The 15,926-nt window shown below is 43.1% G+C and overlaps 1 protein-coding gene across 1 annotated transcript in view; it reads right to left on the bottom strand.

The window, feature by feature from the left end:
• The window catches only part of CUNH4orf19 (chromosome unknown C4orf19 homolog), a 97,222-nt gene extending 84,665 nt beyond the window's left edge, over nt 1-12,557 (bottom strand). The window contains exon 1 of the mRNA XM_003471533.5: nt 12,466-12,557. The gene's annotated coding sequence lies outside the window, so the exon portion shown is untranslated. The remainder of the gene's footprint in view (nt 1-12,465) is intronic.
• Nucleotides 12,558-15,926: the final 3,369 nt, after the last annotated feature.

Genomic DNA, 15,926 nt, shown 5'->3' with positions numbered 1-15,926 from the left:
CAGGCTGGGAACTCATCAGACTAGGACTGCATGAAGAAACACCTAACTGTAATCAATGATGTTATTTCTGTGTTTTAATTCTGACTGCAGCCTATGAAACCACACTGCCACTGTGGAGCAGAGTTCTCTGATCCTCTTGTGGTTCTTAGCTGATGAATTGTTCTTGGCTTTTATAAACTGTCAAAATTATTTTGTCTAAAGTTTATTTTTACAAATACCAAATGCATGGTGTAGAAAAAATATTAAATAATTTTATTTGAAAATTAAAGTTTTGCATTTATGGGGAAAAATACCATGAGATTTCAAGAAGGGTGATATACTTTCTCACACATGGGAAATATGGCAAATGCATAACATATTAATCGAGTGATTAAATATTTCTGAACTATTGTAATTTTAATTCCTTAACAGGAAAGAAATATACTTTGTTCCCAAGCCACTAAAAACAGACTTTTTTTAACATTAAAAAAGGCCTAATTAGACAAGCAAATTAAGATTTTCCATGTAGACTGAGTATTACAGCTGATTAAAATGTTGATGATAAAAAGCACTGATCACATAATAAAACTAGCTTCTGGGATAGTAGCTAACCAGAAAACTCAGCATGAAGATTAGTACTATACAATAGGCAAATATTTTTCCATCTGCCACCCAAAGCAAACAAATGAAAACAGAGACTTCAAGGACAATTATAAAACCTCTTCAAGTTTAAAGGTACAGTACACTTTTATCTTCTGGCTCTATCTATATCTTTAACAGAAACATATATTTCCTAATCAGTTCCAACTGAGAATTTCTATCAGGAAACCATTTCTTCCCTTGATTCTGAGGTAATTAATTTTTCTTATTTTTTTATTCTTAAAACATTATGAAACAAGAAAAAGACTGGGTAGAAAGCACTCACATGCTTGTTAATAATGCATATTAAGAGACACAAGTGAATTCACCAGCCTTTAATTATGCTTACAGACACAAACTAACACTTTCATGAAAGGTTTAATTTCTGTTCTACAAGTTAATATTTCTGTTAATTAAAATGCTCTAATGTTTAGGCAAACAAGCTATACCTCCCCAAATGTCACAACATTGGCGTCAAAATGCTAGGCAACACCTGAGAGAGAATATGGTTGCTGTTCTTACGCCAACTCAGCGAAGGCGCCAAGCTATGGGGAAGAGCGATGCTTGAGTTTCAGGACACGCTGATTCAAACAGTCCATCTCACTGTTCATCTAATGTGTTTTGCATTTATTAGAAATTTCAGTAATCACACCAAGATTACTATAAGTTGCTGCTGATGTCTGAGCAGAGTTGAAAAGGAACAGTGAGAAACATAATCTTTTCAGGTTTTTCTCCTCAGAGTCCAGGTTCTAAGTACCATAATACCAGTTCCTTTAATCACCCCTCTGGTGTGTGACCATCTTGTCATCCTCTACTCTTGCCTTGGAACGTTGTAAGATCTGTTGAGTAGCCATGTAATTGTTCTCCTTGCTTAGATGCCACGATGAACTATGCTCTGTTCTGTGCTTTCTCCCCTGGGTCCCACTCAGTCTCTACGTGAAGTCAGTATTCAAGATGCTTATGAGAAAGAAATTTCTGCATTTGTGTAACATACAATATGAGCTTACAGCAGAAAGACAACCAACCAACCAAGGAGAGAGTGGATCAAAATATTAGCTTATGTAGTATAATTTAGAAACCTGTCAGTTATGAAACATAACTGTTGTCTTTCCCCAATTTTAAGTAGATATGCCTAAAAGCATAATACTTTAAATACTTAAAGGCACCATCAATTCACACAAGGTTCACAACAGAAAAAACTGGTTTGAAAGAGTTTAAAAACCAAACTTTACATAAACAGGGTCAACACAGAGTCGAAAAAGTGAAGCAGATGGTTCTATTAGAAAATGGAAATGTTTAAGTGGGATATGGAAGATGTTCAATTGAAATAAATTAATAAAGCACTGGATACAAGCTCACTAAATTTGCTAAATGGGGAGTAGAGAGGAGGAGAGTTTCCAAAAGACTGGCTCACTTAGGTGATGAACACCAGATGCCACGTGGAGCTCAGTGGAGACAAAAGTGCTCAGATTGGCTTCAGGGGAAGAGGAGAAAAGAATAAGGCAGGAGAGGCGGAGCCCACACAGCCTTTAAAGCTGCCTGGGACTCCCTAATCACTGGGGTTGTTAGCTTTGGTGACAAGATAGGGTAGCCCTAGCCTAGCCTGCTCCTAGCAACCTGAGGGGCTGAGGTAGGAGGATAAAAAGTTTCAGCCCAATGTAGGCAGCTTAGTAACACACTGTCTCAAAATTTTAAAAATACAAAAATAAAAGGACTGGACATATTGCTCAGTACAAAGGCCCTGAGTTCAAGTCCCAGCATTGGGGGAAAAAATACAAAGGGTATTTTGGGGGTTGTAGGTAACCTAAGACAGTCACACATGTTCATGTCTGCCCCAAGAGGAGGCTTAGGTCAGTGAATAAGGATCCAGAAGTGTTTATTTGGCCATCGTCACCACCCCACCAGAGGTGATGTCTGGAACACTGCACTAAATCAGGCCACGTGTTTCTGTGAGATAAGAAACAATCTGTGAAACACACTGTGTGGAAACACATCTGTGAGAGTCACAGCACCAGAAAGATCCCTAATACAGCTGAGGGGAATCACTGAAATAATTAGTGAATTAGAAGTAGAGTTCCAGTAACAGTACCATTTTCTTTGGTTCAGGGTAACTTCTCAGCATATCCAATTAGGTCAGTGTCCTTAATTTAGAGAAGAGGAGGAAAGAGAAATGGAAAAGAAAAGACACAGGGAGGGGAAGGGAGAGAGAAAGGGAGAGGGGAGAGAGAAGGGAAGAGAGGGGAAGGGAGGAGGAGAAGGAGTAGGGGGAGGGGAGGAGAGACAGAGGTTGAGAGAATTCTGTGAATGCAGATGTGAGATAAACTCTCCCTCTGTCTCCCCTCTCCCCTCCCCTCCTCTTCCTCCTCCTCCTTCCCCTCTGCTTCTCTCTCTCTCTGGATTTTAGTCTTGCCTCTTGGATCTGAAGTCTAGTCAAAATCTGTCAATTGTTTTAACAAGTGCTTTACACTATGTGTTAAGCACCATACTGGCTCTCCAGGTTTGAGCACATTATTTCCTGGAGGAGAAGGACAAGTTTACTTACTTGCTAGTCCACTAAAAACCAAGTTATTCACAGGTACAGGGAGTGCTACAAGAAACTATCCCAGACTCCAACTCAGCATATTCCTGGGCCTCACTCTCTGTCCTGCCATCATCAATTTAGGGCTAAGTGAGGTTAGCCAAGTCACTAGCTTTTCTTGATCTCTGTTCCCTCATCTGTCAGATGGGAGTGCTGAACTGAAGAATCTTTAAAGCCCTTTTTGAATTTAACACTTTTTGTTCAGAAGAGAGAGAAATCATTTGGAGACACAGTGATCAGAGGCTTTCATGGTCGAAGCAGGAAGACATTGGGGTGATTGGCTCATTTCTGTTAAATTTGTTGTTTTCTGATTACGAAAGCATACCATACAAAAAGTCCAGAGTACAGAAAGGTCAAATATAGATTGCAAATGGCCCTGTCCTCTCTACTTTTGTCTGTTTGGAATTTACTCTTCCAGATATTTCCTGTTAAGTACTAATGAAAATCATTACTGTTTTATTAAAATGAAACACAAAATAATTATAATTATTAACATTTTATTAAAATGAAAAAACACTAAGTGCATTCTTCCACAAATTTTCTTTTTCATTATGTCATTCCATCCCATTTTTAAATCAGTAAGGAATAATACATTGTACCTGTAAATTGTAGTTAACTAATGTATATTGGTGATATATAAATCTTTGTTTTTTTTTAAATGACAAACAACATTATTACAAAACTCCCTGTGTGTCCAGGCACTAAAATTCCATCCTGAACTCTCTTACTTCCCATTTCTAATCACCAGGTCACGGTATCTCACTTGCCATTTTAGAACCCATCCACTTCTCACCATGGAACTGCTTCTACTTTACTCAGGTGGAAAGTCCACAGCATCTTCTAATGCAGCAGTGCCTTCAAAATCTTCTTGTCCCCAAGCCCAGCCTTCTCATTTCCTACCCTGCAGCCAGAAATGCGCATCTTAGTACTCCCCCATTTAAAACCTTCAATTGCTTCTCACTGTTGGTTTGATAAACATCAATCATCATGATAATTGAGTCTTCTGTAATTTGCTTTAAGATTAACCAGCACAGACAGTTAGTACTTATGATATGTACCCGAAGATGCAGACTAAACGACATCCTTTACAGATGGACAGTAAGAACGTTACAGAAGGCTGCAAACCAGAAGTGGTTTGTTCACTTCTTTATCTCTCATCTACACAAAGCACTTCTTAATTAGCAAAACTGATGTTAGCACTTTACTTTGCCTTGATGAAGTGAGTCGTGCCTGCGTGTGGACTGGCTGGGAATAGCGTACACCACTCCCACTCTTGGGTGGGCATGGCTGATTGCAGTCATCCAGTAGCCTGGACCCTTCCCAGTGCGCCTTTCTGAAACACCATCCTGACCAGCTGTGAGCTCAGAGGGAAATTTAATTTAAGGGTCAGCTCAACCCTTCTTTAGAAGAGTGTCACATGTGCCTTCAACAAACTTTCCAGGAAAGATACTGTCAGAAAAATCAAAAGAGCGTGAGAGATTTTAGCAGGACCTGGAGCAGGATGTGCCATTGTTTTCACCCCTGCTTACCACCTGATGGGGGAATGTGCCAACCCAAGGGTCAATGTTAAGGCTGTGGGAAGGCTTACATCCTCGCATACCTCAGCACTGGAGGTTTCAAGGGCCACAAAGCAGGACTAATAACTCCAAAGGTCCAGATAAGCACAGATCAGTTTATTGCATGTGGCCTAACAAGCTCTGTGTGATCCAGCTTTCTCCTGCCTCTCCTGGTTCTCCTTGGGCTGAGACATTTCCTGGAACACCATCCACTTCAGTTCCCTAAGTACGTCCTCCACTCATCCAGTCCTGCAGCTGCTTTGCTACTGAGACCCCAAACATCCTCCCAACTTAATTGGATGTCCCTGGTTAGGGAATCCCTCCAGCCTTTGGTCATTCTTCCCTTTCAGTACCCACAGACCACACTGGGACATGGAGCTATAGATTTGCCGAGATACTGGACTGATGTGTCTCCCTCTGAGGCAGAGCCCAAGTCTGGCTAATTTTGCCTTTGCATCTCCACTACCTGACACAGTACTTGGCCCACCTACACACCTGTTCAGTAAGACAGCATCTAGTTTGTATTCTATGCAACATTAATAACAAAACAAGACACACACACACACACACACACACACACACACACACCCGCGTGCACCAAAACCAACCAAACAAAAATGTTTCTGTGGCAGTAGGTTTAACTGGAATGAGCCCTGCATAACAAGAATACTTCACAATATTTTAACTCTAGCAGTCTTTTGGTGGAGGTTTTGGGGTATTCTATGTAGAGTACTGTGTCACTTGTGAGTAACGATAGTTTAAGTTCTTCCTTTCCTATCCTTATTCCTTTGTTTCTCAATCTTGTCTAATTGCTCTAATGCTTGTAGAGCTATACTGCACAATATTATTAAAAATCCAACTAAAGTCACAAAAGAAAAGGGTAGAGAATACATAAAATACCCAAAGTGAGTTTGCTGCCCTCTCTTTTAAATGCTATCCATGTCAATTTGACTATGTTGAAAATCCTGCCTGGAGCCAGGGCCAAGGAGAGGTTGCCTTCCTTAGCTCTCATATTTCCTTATGGTACAGTATTCTATATTTCCAACACTCATAACCTGACTGTTTTGGCATGAAAAAAAAAGTCAGCTTCCTCAAAGAACTCTACGTTCACCTCGTTTCCTCACACTGACGTCTGACACCGATACTCCACACTTTACAATGCTTGAAGCACAGTTATATTTCAGAAACATTTAAAACCGCCCGTGGACAGGTATCGAGGTAGACAATTTTGCAATAAGGAAATGTATCTAGTTAGAAACTCTGGGCACTCCCATGTGTTCAAGCTTGAAAGTTCCGGTTTCTTGTGGCAATATCCTAGGTCAAGGTGAGGTGAACTATGAAAGATCTGAGGAGCTTGCCACCCCTTCTTTACCCCTTCCCTCCTGAACCCCAGTCTGATCCATACTTCTCACTTTATATTCTGACTCTCAAGGCCACAGAGGCTGAGAATTAGATTCATGAAGCATTTGCCTGCTGCAGACTCTGCCAGATAGACATGCCTTAGGGGAAGTGTCCTGATAGATTAGGTGAAATTCCTGAGTTCCTTCAAACCTGATGAGAGTCAGCCCTTATTTCTGTCCCTTCTGCAACAGCCAGGCCTGACTACACAGGAGCCATGTCTTTTCCTCCTTTGAGACTCAATGCAACCAAACAGTTTTGTGGCTACAAGAAAGAAGAAAACAAGGTAGAGCCCCTGCCCTCCAGTTGTTTCCAAAGGGCCCATACTAATGAAACAAAATAGATGCTGAGCACCTGCAAACAGGATCGGAGGGATGGAATGGGAAGAAACATGTCCCCGATGAACACAGCGTCTGTGCTGGAGAAGGTGACCATGATGATTTGTGACTTACAGGTGTGAGTGTCCTGGCAACTGGCCCAGTCAATCTGCCTTAAGGGGCCCTGCAAAATGCCCATCAGTAACTTCTTCAGTTTTTGTCTGCTTCTTTTGATTTTTGTTCATGGACTTCACTCTTAAGGGATGATTGCCTATCAGGATTGCAATTCAGTTATTCTGCTACATTAGCTTTTGGGGGGGGTGGTGGAAGGTGATTGTATAAAGGCAGCCCTCTTACTGGCCCACTAACATGTCCATGCCAGTGGTGTATGCATGACTCTCTCATGCCGCCTGACAGGACAGTCATACCTGTATCACCAGTGGTTCAGAGCCTTGACAGGGAGACACATGAATTACGGCCCCCTCATGAATGTGTTAAATCCTTGAATCAAGGGTAGCCATTAAAAAAATAACCCTTCTCCTCACCAGTGAGCTTGACTTTGCTACCTTCTTGTTTTCAGTCTCAGCTCCCTGGAGTTACAGCTTAGTCCTGGGCTGCTATACTAGATAACTCCTGGCTTTTCCTTTTGTAGAAAGCAAGCCTCACACTCAAAGCACAGGGATCAGGCCTCATCAACCACCAGGTTGCAGTGCATCTCCTGAAGCTTTTATTATGTCCACTCCTAGAACACTTGGCTCCCTTCACCAAAACCAAAACCTGGCGACGATCATAAAACCTGTCCCATCAAGTTTAGAGGAACCTGTAGATAAATGGTACTCTGTGAACCAAATCTTGATTGTCTAGTCAATTATCTCTGTTTTATGATTTTTTTAGACTTGACTTGTGCATTTTGTGACATGCTAGGTAGCTGCCAAACCCAGACTCAAACTGCAGTCATCTTGGTTTTAAAATGTGAGCTCACTTGACTTCCCCACAATGCTTGTCACTAGCCAGTGAACACCATCTCAAGGAAGGGAACTGTTCTGAAGTAATTTAGTCAGAGAAGGGTCTGGGGCATTAGAGACCTGAGGCCTAGCTGTAGGCTTATCCCTAATGTAGAGTAGCCTCTCACAGGTCCTTTCCTCCCTCAGACCTTGATCTTACCCATTAAGTGAAGACTGCATGCCGTGGTCCTATCATCTATGGACAGTTATAAAGCCTCAACTTAGTTGCTTAAGAAGCATCAGAATCAATCTGAAAAAAGTCAAAACCTTTTTATCAAAGGAAAGGGCTGCAGATTAGCTCACACTGTTTGACATACAAAGTGTGATTTGTTGTCATTGGATCAACTAAAGGATTGAATAAAATCAGAAATCAGGTGAGAAGAAAATCAGTTTTTTTATAAAATATTTTTAGGTTTCCATGAAATAATTATTTCAAAATTAACAGTATAAACTTTTCAGCATCTCCCTGAGTTTGGCTCAGTGTATATAAAAGAAGAAATCAAATGCTTATTGGTTTGATATTCTTGCCCCAAAATCAAACAAAATCTGAGTATTTTAGGGAACACAGAGCAAAGAAAGACTGGGTTTGGAGATAGTGGGCTGGGTTCACATTTTTGCTGGTTTACATCTCCAAGTCTCAGCGTACTAGGCTAGGAAAGGGGCTTAACAACAGTAGCTGTCCCAAGATAGTTGGGAAGGTCTGGATCCTCAGTAACTACACAAGTGACTACTGCAGTCTAAATAACTGCCTGTTCATGCCCCTCACCCCAGAAAAACCTTCCCCACTATTTACATGGATTGCAGATTTCGAATTTAAATTTTGAATTGCCTTTACCAACAGCTGAAAAATTGCCACAATTCAAAGGAGAGAACCTGCTTTAAAACAAACAAAGCCACCATTACCAGAAGGTGTCCTTTTCCAGTAGTAAAGAATGAAAAGATAGTTTTCCCACCTGAGTGTAGGAAACATAATTCATAAGTGGCAGCCCAGAACCAACCTTCTTTTCCTTTTCTTCCCTCTTAGAATCCAAGCTGCCACCAAGTCCTTGTGATGTTGAGATGACTTTCAGATTGGACCCTCTCCTCCATTTCCTCATTCCTACTTTAGATTGGGCTGCGTTCATAGCACACCCAGACGACTGTAAAATGTCATACCTGGAGTGCCTGTGGTCAGTGCCTATCCTCTCCTGGCCATCCTCGGTGCATTCCTTTTGAGCTTCCCTAAGAAGCAGCCTTCATGGGGCTGGGGATTTAGCTCAGGCACTGGGACTTTAGCTCAGCGGCATAAGCGCCTGCCTTGCAAGCAGGCAGTCGTGAGTTTGATCCCCAGTATTGATAAAAAGGAAAAAGACAAAAAAAAAAAAAAAAAAAAAAAAAAAGCAGCCTTCGTGAGGATCTACAGGACAACATCCTTCATATGCTGCTACTTCCCTCTGATCTGGGAAACCCTCCATTTGCCCTGAGACCTGTGGAGGTGGCTTCAGGTTCAGGGCTGGTCTCTCAGCTTAGAAAGTCTTTAGTCTTTTTTGGCTATGTTAATGCAATATCCATGTCCTGGAGCTCCCTTCAGTGCAGGACTTCTCAGACTTCCCAGGCTATGCTATACGGGGAACATCACATTACAGATTTTGATTCAATAGGCAGGAAGTTGGAGATGACTAAATTTCCAACAAGCTCTTGGTTGCCATGACTCTGCTGGGCCAAGGATGCCACTTTGAGCTGCAAAGCCTATTGGTTTAGTATGTGTTGGGGGGCAGTTTTTGGAGACACACAGACACATTCATAGACTTGCATGCTAGCTTTACCAAGTGTTAGCTTTGCAATCTTGAGCAAATAATTTGTCTTGTACATTGGGACTATTGCCTATGTTTCATCAATGATTCAAGGAATTTTTGAGATAATAGGTACTGTTCTTTTTGAATGGCCCAACTACTTAAGTCTACATAAGGAAGCAATAGATTGTTGCAAATGTAACTATAAGTGGCTTCTTTTATCAAAAGAAGTTTGTTTTTGTGATGGAAACAAACTGGGTAGCTCTAGAGTAAGTGTAATCAGTGGGACCAGAACTGCACTGAAATATGTCTTCTGTTTATCTACCTGGGGAAAATGTGTTTTGAAATAACTGGAATGTGACATCAAACACTGGAGTTGCCTAACAGTTTTTTACAACTGCAGTTGTAAATACTCTTGCTTCTCTATCTTTTGAATCAACTCATTTCTTCCTCTTACGTGGATTTCTGCAGCAGCCGCCTTTGGTCTAGTTTGTATTTTCTCCATTTCATTCTTCCCACTGCAGCCGGAATGAACTGTCCAGGAGAGCAATCTTCCCTGCTTAAAACACTCCAAAGGCTGTATGGCCCTAGAAGATGGGGCCTGTGTACTCAACGTTCTGGCCAACTGCATCTGGGTCAATACATGGGTCCAAGCTCAGCAGGGTTTCATTTAAGTTTGGAGAGCCACTTGTGCATAGAAGAGGGCTCACTGCTCCTGGTAGAACTGGAGACATTCTCATTTAAGTCAGTGACAGTCATTGCCACTCAGGAGCGTCTAAGATGCCTGACATCATCTGAGTCTATATTTGGAATTATTTTAATTATCTGTTTCATAATACATATGTACTCATCAGCTTGGTGCTTTAAGTATTATTTTAGGATAGGATCATTTTGATGGTTTCTAATCCTATGGAAAAGTCCAATCTTGGTGCAACCATAATATTCTCAGGTCAAAAGGAAATTAGTAAATCATATTTAATTTTTGGTGTATTCTTTTCAATAGCATTCTAGGGATAATCATAGTTTAAAAAAAAAAAAAAAAGCTTACACCGAGGTAGCTAGAATGGCTCAGAAATTACCTAAAAAGGCCAGAATGGAATGACCAACTTGATGACCTCCAGACAGGTGAAGGCTCAGAGCCTGCCCTCTCCTGAAACAGACCAATTGCTTCCTCTTAATTTTTTTTTTTTTTTTGTCTTTTTCGTTTTTATCGGTACCAGGGATTGAACTCACGACTGCCTGCTTACAAGGCAGGCGCTTATGCCACTGAGCTAAATCCCCACCCCCTCTTAATTTTTTCTAGGTGCCTGAAAAGTCTAACCAAAGCCAGATAATCAGTCTAATGATCAGAAAAGGATGACAATAACTAGGAGATACCATAGTACTACTTTACCACGATTTAGAGTTACCTAAAAAGTTGTATAACTATGAGATTTGAAACACAGTCTGGAAGGAGGGAACCAGCTCCGGCAAGGTTGGCACTGAGTTATTAGGAAACAGGAGTCCTCTCTGAGTGGCAGTGAATGGGCTCCTGGGGGGACCAGGGGTGGCGAAGTCCCAGGAGCCCGGCTGACACCACCTGCTCTGTCTTTGGGCTGAGACTGGACTCTAGGCAGAGCTTAGCAAGGTTGCGATTCCAGCCAGGATCAGGAAGGTGCTAGGTGAGAAGTTGGGCGAATTACTTCATTTTTAGGGTAACAGAATACATTTAGTGCCAGTCAAACTTCTGCTGTTTTAAATTGCAGATTAAAAAAAAAAAGTTCTATGGAACACAGCTAATATTAGTCCTACTTCTCGTTGGCTATCGCTAGGTATTTAAATCTTTAGAACCATGGCCTGTATGAGGCCCAGCAGCCAGGGACATGACATTGCTTCTTATCACACACTTGCAGAATGAAGGAAGAAGCTGCCTCTGAGACCTGGCAGAATGGACAAGGAAGAGGCATAAACTGCACCTCCCTTCCTCCGATTCCTTCTCTCCCTTTCTCTCTTTTCTTTTTCTTTCACCTCCAGAGCTTCAATTTGTTTAGTTATTCGCGTCAGGGCAGTGGTTTTATGGAAGGGACCCATAAAGTATTCCTTAGGTAGTTGCATTTAGATACAGAAAGCTTTAACATCTGTTTTTGCCTTCGTAGGAAAGTATTAACCAAGACGAGATGTTAGAAGAAACAGTAAATATAGAACCCATTATCTTTAAAACACAGCAGCCACCTCTGTTTCTTTCCAACTCAGCCCTCTAATGCTTTTCTTTCTTTCTTCAGCAATTTCTCCTCCCAATAGCGTGGTTAAAATCACTCACCCACCGGGCACATGCCCGGCACAGAAGCGCGGTACCTCTCTCCCCCGAAGTGACAGGAAGAAAAGAAACACCCACGTTTTTAATTATGTGACCCCCCCCATCATCCCAGGCTCCTCTAGATTCACTGGCCAAATATCTACGCTTCGACGGAAAAATAAAACACTAAGTCACTAAAGGGAGTTAGTGCATTTTGTTCTGTTTTTAAAGGTTAATCACGGTGCTTTGGGGAAGCGGGGACGCATGATTTCTACCCCATGCAACTCAAAACAAAGCCCCCCCCCCCTTCTCCGCAACAGGCTCACTTCATTAGGGCTGCCGAGGTCCACGAGACCCAGGTGACCCAGCAGTATTTAGCAGCTTGGGCCCATTTCTCCGTCGTCTGTCCCAGGCGCCCTCTCGGCCCCTGCCCTCCCCCAGCCCTGCCGGCCGCCGCGGGGGTGGGGGTGGGGACCGAACCCCGGACCCGGAGTCACCCCGGGACCCCGCGGCGGTCCTGCCAGGCTCGGCCAACTCCATTTCCGTTTTGTTTAGAGCCCCTGAGATGCCTAAACGCGAGACCAGGGGGCACCGAAACAGGTCCGAACCTCTCGCAGTTTTGCAAACTCAAGTTCTCCGGCACTGCTTGCAAGCGAGTAAGTGGGGATTTAAAAGCCAGCCGTGCCGCAGCCAGCTCCGCGCCGAGCAAACTTTCTGCACGCCTGGACCTAGTTCGGGGTATCGGGGACCCGCTCTGCCTCCCTCACCGCGCCTTCCCGGAGTTTCCCCAAGTCACCAAACTGCGAGCTGCCGCGCCCCATCCCCCCACCTCTGAGTTTTTTCTCCTCCAGGACAGAAGGAAATGAAGCCGTGGGGACGACGCACGGGAGGACGGGGCTCGCACCCCACGCGCGCCCGCCCGCCTCCTGCCGCCGCGAGGTCCCTACCTGGGGCCGGGGTCGCGGCGCCCCACCGCTTGCGGCCGCGGGCGGGAGAGGTGCGCGGCGGCCGAGCGCGGCGCGGTCATTGGGCCCGGGCGTCACGTGGCTCCGGGCGGGCTCCGCGCTCCGGGCTCCGCCGGCTCCACCTGCGCCCCGCGCCCGCGCCCCTCAGCGCCTGGCTGCAGTGCGCGGCCCCCGCGACCTCCCGGAGGGGGCGCACGGAGGCGGAAAATCCGGGGCGCCTGACGGACACCTAGTTTGCTCGCCGTCCTGGGAAACTTCGGTGCCTCTTTTTTGTTGGAAAAAGAAAATTCCCTAGGATCGGCGACTTAAGTGTGTGGGTTCCATAGACGCTCACCCCGCCCCTACATTATCCCTCACCCTGGCGTTCTGGGTTTCTAGGCTTCCTGCTCATTTCTGGCTTGAGGCGCAGATCCGATGTGCTCAGTCTGTCGCCTGTGTTCGTGGCTGGATGTTCCGAGATGCACCTCTGATATTCCCAGGAGAGTTGCATTTACTCGTCTGCGCCCTAAAATTCACCAAAGAAGTTCAGGAAACGCAGCTCCTGTTCAGAACTCATGGTTCTGATCCTCATCCTCACCTCTGCTCCCATTTCTTTTTCTGGGGTGTTAGGACGTGGGGTGTGACACTCCATCCAATCTGAGCGCTCGCAGTGGATACCTACATGGGCAGAAGGCTGGTTGCTTATCCTAAGATTCCACTTTAAGGTCTGGCCATTCTTTTCACCTGCGCTCCAAAGCGCTCTTGGGCCTCGCCAGAAAAATGTGTTAAGCAACTGCGCCATCTAGCTTACGCTCTTCCCCCTCTCTAAATTATTCAGGGACAGTAAAGACAAAACGGGCTGTGGGAGAAGCCACTGGACCCAAAAAGCCTGCGGTCCTTAGTTTTTAAATATGTCCTGTTTATGGTTCCAGCTGCATTTACAGGCGTTTGCCACGCTCTGGGGAGGCGAGGAAACGCAATGATTTGGGCTGTGCCTTTGTAATAGCTAATCACTAAAGTGGTAGAGCTTTGAGGGAAGTTACATGTGGTTTTAGAAGTCATTTTCAGATTTTTAAAATCTTGTGTCACAACAACTCTTGTGTCCGACTTCCCGCTCTCTCTCTATAATAAGGTCCACAGAAAATTGGTACACTTATCAAACTATTGTGACCAAAAGGACTTTGGGATTTGTCCCGGATTTTTAAGCATGGTTCATAGACTAGCAGATTCAATATCATTCTAATTCAGTCAAAACATAAATTCTTGGGTCCCTCTTTAGACATACTGATTCAGAAATGGGATGGGGAGTGAAGAAATCTATGGTTTAACAAGCGATGCACAGTCTAGTTTGAGAACTGCTGCTCTGAGTGTGTTCAACCAGGTGGTTAAATTAGGTCATCCGGATAGCCAGGCACTCTGTAAAGCCAGAGGTTCTCTTGCTATTTATCACCTCAAAGTACCAATGCTGTATAATTTTTCATGTTCATATATTAAAACCAAATTCTTCATATGTTTATGCAAAGTAGCAGGTATGTTCTGTGTACGTCATTTAGAATGCCAAATGGAGATCTAAGACAATTTTGGTAAAAAATACAGAAGAAAAACTTACGGTTTCTTTATGCCCATTAGACCAAAAACATCAGGATTTTCTTAGTTTTTTAGGTGTATTCATGTTTTTATTGGGATATAAATTGTTCCAGACTAATAACTCATGGAAGATAAGAAAAAACCTATTAAGTACATCATAGTTCCGAATTTGTCAAATAGTTCTAAAAGGAATGAAAATTGTAAAAATTTATAGTATCAGTTTACACAACCACAAAAACAACAAAAATTCCACCCTATTTTGGTGTGGCAGTAAACAGCCCTGGTCTGTAATCCATCTGATCTCTAATCTATCTGATAAGGTGTTGCCTGCGTCATTCATCCCAAAATATCATTCCAACCAGGTCATGGCATTTCTCAAAGTCTTTTTCACTACTCCCAATGACTACTTAAGAAATTATAAAGTCCCTGTGTAGCATTTGCAGTCATCCAAAATATACATCAACTCTCCATTTTTGTCCGTGCAGCTCCCTTCTTCTGAAATACCTGACAGAAAAGTCTTAACTTATTTGACAAGCGTGTTGTCTCCTCTGGTTCAGCCTTTTCAATTCCCAGGTAAATTGTGCCTTTGCTGTGTATTCTCAGCACCTGGGTTTTGCTTTTATTAATGTTTTAATCACAGTCCTGTATCCGATTTAGTTGTGTCTCTTACTGACGCTAGCATTCTGGACAGGAATCATGTAGAACTAGTTTTCGTTCCAGGGCATAATATGTTGGCTGTAGGAAGTATGCAGTATTTCTGGTATTGGTTGTAGGAAGGAAGATAAATAGCAAACATCCAAGTAGTTTCTTGGAGGGGTGCTTGCATCACATGTGCAAAGCTCTGATCCCTGGCACCACAGTAGCAAAAACCTTCACCTTAAAGGATATAGTTTGGAGCCAAGGTGGTTCCTGGCATACATAATGGAATAAGTTTTGGGGTGTGTGTGTGTGTGTGTGTGTGTCAGTGGGGAGGTGGTAAACTTTCAACAGAGGTTTTAGCCATATGTCGATGAGGGAAATAAACCTGGTAATTTTTTCTGAAACTTCTGATTTTAAGTTTCCTTGAGAATGACTGTTTCTTGGCAACTAGATACTGTATAAAGTTTCGGCTTACTGCTTACTTATTACTCCAGATCTTCAATGTTGCCCTTACTGAAAAATAATCAGATGTGAGTACATGGAGTTTTGCAGGCCCAAGAGGTTTAAAAACATGAATCTGAGGTCTTCATTGGTCCTGCTCTCTCACTTATAGTGAGTGTATGGGTGAAACCTCATGGTCATGATCTTCCCCGTTTCTACCTTTAGCCCCAGAGAGAGGTCCCTGACCCTTGAACATAGAGAACTTGTTTCTTGTTTTTCTGTTATACATGAAACCCTAAAAGGCATAAGATATTTTATTTACTTTTGTGTCCCTGATAAAATGCATAGTAAAATAAAGTCACTGAGTGAATCCATCAGTTATTTCTGTATATGTAAAATCCTGAGAATTGATAGCAACTTTCAGTGATTGCCATGGAACCAGACTGATTTCTAATCTGCAAATTAGGTCATTGTCCATGAGTGTCTCCTGGATACTGAATTCTATATTTTGATGGGCCTTGAAAAAGTTAATAAAAAGACCCTCATAATACATTGAATTCTTGTTCAGCTATTCTCCCTGGCCCTTTGTGTCTAGTTTTCTTCATCTGTGAAAATGGAATAGTAACAGTACCCATCTCAAATTGTTATTCTGAAAACTGCACAGCTTAGTACATGCAAAATTGACAGCAGGGCCTTGTGCTTTTATAAACATTCCATGAGCACGAGCAATTATTCCTGCTGCTCAGGGTTTCCGCTTCTGCCAAAGATGGGGGAGAAAAACCAACAGGACACAAATC

This window comes from Cavia porcellus, unplaced genomic scaffold (assembly GCF_034190915.1).
Source record: "Cavia porcellus strain 051 isolate PalLab524CR breed Dunkin Hartley unplaced genomic scaffold, mCavPor4.1 scaffold_30, whole genome shotgun sequence".
NCBI lineage: Eukaryota > Metazoa > Chordata > Mammalia > Rodentia > Caviidae > Cavia > Cavia porcellus.
The sequence above is the reverse complement of the archived record's forward strand: the minus strand, read 5'-3'. Positions and strand labels throughout refer to the sequence as shown.